At 30.6% G+C, this 3,203-nt stretch overlaps 1 non-coding gene across 1 annotated transcript; it reads left to right on the top strand.

Annotated features, from left to right (window-relative positions):
* Positions 1-2,082: 2,082 nt before the first annotated feature.
* TRNAA-AGC (transfer RNA alanine (anticodon AGC)) lies at positions 2,083-2,155 on the top strand. Its single transcript has one exon. It is a non-coding gene; the product is annotated as a tRNA-Ala (tRNA).
* Positions 2,156-3,203: the final 1,048 nt, after the last annotated feature.

A 3,203-nucleotide genomic window follows, 5' to 3' on the forward strand; every position in this document is an offset into this window, starting at 1 on the left:
AGTCTTCGAGGTACCAACTTTCTCAATGGCTGAATCAACTGCATGAGGTCCCGTCAAAGATTCATCACTACTTAGCTCTATAAGTCCTTCAAGATGATCGTTCAAAGGTGACTGCAGAAGTAAACAATGAATAAATCATTTGTGAAGAAGATGAACAAAAACAAAAATTTAAGAAAGGAAAATGTGCAAACTAGTGGTGGAACATCAGGGACTCCCAAAGCCCTTGAACCCCTTCCATTGGGATCATCATCCAATAATTTTTCTTTATTCAAAGGTCTCTACAAATGACGATCACTTTTGCTGCTATCGCTCTCATCTTTATGCTCATTCACCTCCTAGAGTAGGAGCCATTGCCTCAACCAAGCAAATTTCTTTATCACCCAGGTTGCTCCCTCGATTCTTGGGTAGTTTGGGTTGTGAAGGGAGAGGAATGACATTACTCACCAAATGGTGTCTGTTATCCTTAAAATAGGTTCCGTGCCTTGTGGCCCACCAGTTTATAAATCGTTGTGTCACATGCTTGCAAGGCTCTAATGAACGGGTGAGCAAGTATAACTCTTATAAAGTATTGTGCCTCGTGCATATTCTCTAGTGATAAAGTATTCTCGCTCGTACATATTAGACATATGTACATGCTCACCACGAAGTTGGTGCTTCAAGTTTCCCTAACTCCTGTCGTGTATTAAAAAGAAATCTATAAATGAAGAAATATACACACACAGACTTCTATATACAAAAAGAATAGGCAACAAAAAAAAAAAAGAAAAAGAAAAGAAAAGAATTAGAAAAGAATAGAAAAACATGATTTTTTTTTCACCCTTAGCATTTTGTTGTGACTTGTGAACATGAATGGAAAAAAAGGGGTATTTATATCCAAAGATTTGAAAAGGAAGAATTTGAAAGGTTGCATACAAAAAGGTTAAGTATGAGGTAAAAAAACGAGAATAGTTGGAAAATGGCAGATTAAGGGAGGGGGAGGAATGTGAATGGATTTGGATAAATTTAAGTGACATAATTAATTGGAAAGGAAATTTTAAAATTTTGAGAAAAGTTATAATAAGGAGATAAAAGTCAATTTTATCTCGTTGAATGTGAAAAAGACAACAAACATTATATCTATGTGAATGGCAAAATTGCCACCAATACAAGACTAAAAAAAAGCTATAATGAAGGGTAAAATGGGGCTAAAAAATTTCTCCACTTCCATCCTTTTATATATACTATAGATCTAATGATATCACATGTCTTTATTATGACAATTGGATCAAATAAATTATTTTGGTTCAATTAATAAAATTCAATTGAGCCCATAAAAATAAGCTTAATGTAGCCTAAATTTAAATATGACCTAAATCTATGTGATTGAGCCCATGGATCTAGTTAATGGACCAACTAGGCTTAAGTTCATAAAAGTCTACCAGGAAACTCTATAAATAGAGGAGTTTAGAAGGTTTAGAGATAATTCTCCCAAAGAGCTAGAAGACTTCCCAACTCCCGAAGTCATCAACTCTCGAAGATTGAAACTTCTTTGAAGATATAAGCTTTCTTGCAAGACTCCAACTTCAAGAACATCACGTGCGTCGCTCGCTTCCTCAAATCAAGCGTAAGCGTCTAGTCGAGGGAGAATCAGATGATCAAATTCTAGAAATCGAACCACATCGTATCAAAATCAACGTAAATACATAAATCAATACAAAATTAAATTCCATGAATTACATTTTTCTAAAAATCTCGTGGGAACAGCTACATTTGTAAATATTTTAGTTTAATTTGTTATATTTGGAAACAACCTTTATAAAAGATATGAAAGAAAATTTTTGTAGTAAGCATATAGGGGAGGATAAATGAAGTTTTCATTTTTTTGGTAATATTTATAATACCTACATGAAGTAGGAATGATTTCAGGGGGAAGTAGGAGAAGGTAGAATCCATTATTTGAACTTTTTTAATCAACCGTTAGCAGAATTAATGACGCCACTTCGCCATAAAAATAAATGTATAAATGAGAATAAGGTAAGAAATGCTCTTTTCTCTAAACAGTTTGATGCAAATGTATAATTAGAACAGCTTATGATCTCAAAGGGGGATGTAGCTCAGATGGTAGAGCGCTCGCTTAGCATGCGAGAGGTACGGGGATCGATACCCCGCATCTCCATTATTAATTTTACATTTTAATATATGTTTTCAAATAACGGCCCAATTGCGTAAATTTATATTCGGCCTCTCAAGCAGAAACTGTTCTTGCTTTTTTATTTGTTTGAAATAATCTTATTTTGATATTTATTCATCAAAATGAAGGAGGGAAGAAAGAATTCAGAAAAGTAAGATAGTGAAGTGATTTAAGAGCTAAATCCATTGATATTACTTTCAAATTATGTTTCCTTCTTAAAATTGACTTCACCATTCCATTCTCTATTTCATTATCTGCTTATTAAAATTTACTTTCCATTTACAATTTTCTTTTTTGTTCTTTTCTTTTCTTTGCCTTCCCACTATTAAATAACTAAAGGAAATAAAAGAATTACAATTTTCTTTTCTTTTCTTTTTAGTTCTTTTCTTTTCTTTAGCTATTTAAAAATTCTCCCTTTCTTTTTTCTTTCTCTCTATGTTTAAGAAAGAGAATAACAGAAATAAGGGTTTAATCTCGAAAGAAATTACATGAGGTTAGAAGTAAATCCTTATCTAATCCAACCTCCAATTAAGTTTTTCCTTAGTTATGGGATTAAATTTGTAGTAAAAAAAACAATGTATAAAATAAATAAAAATGAACATAAAATAAAAACATTAAAGCGAAAAAGTTAAAAACCCACATTTTGCAAAAGAATATGTTTTTTTCAAAGAATTTATTCGCAAAGATTTTCTCTTTTTTTTTTTTTTTTTTTTTTTAGAGATTTTCTCTCTAAAACAATTTTTTCCTCCTTAAAAGATTCTCTCTAAAATCAATTTTTTCTCTTTTTCCAACCAATATCTATAGACCCCGGGATGTGTCACAAATTAGTAAAATTTAAATAGTATAAAATTTAAATTAGATATTATGTAATTTTATTAATTTTCTTTTTTCTAAAATAGTAGAAATGTGATATTGAAAGATTTTGTCCAAAATAAATTTATTTGCTTTTTTCCAAAAATGATAAAGATAAATCAAAATATGAAATTAAAAGAATTTTGTATAAATAAATTATTATATTTTTTCCTAAAATGAT

This window comes from Cucumis melo, chromosome 11 (assembly GCF_025177605.1).
Source record: "Cucumis melo cultivar AY chromosome 11, USDA_Cmelo_AY_1.0, whole genome shotgun sequence".
NCBI lineage: Eukaryota > Viridiplantae > Streptophyta > Magnoliopsida > Cucurbitales > Cucurbitaceae > Cucumis > Cucumis melo.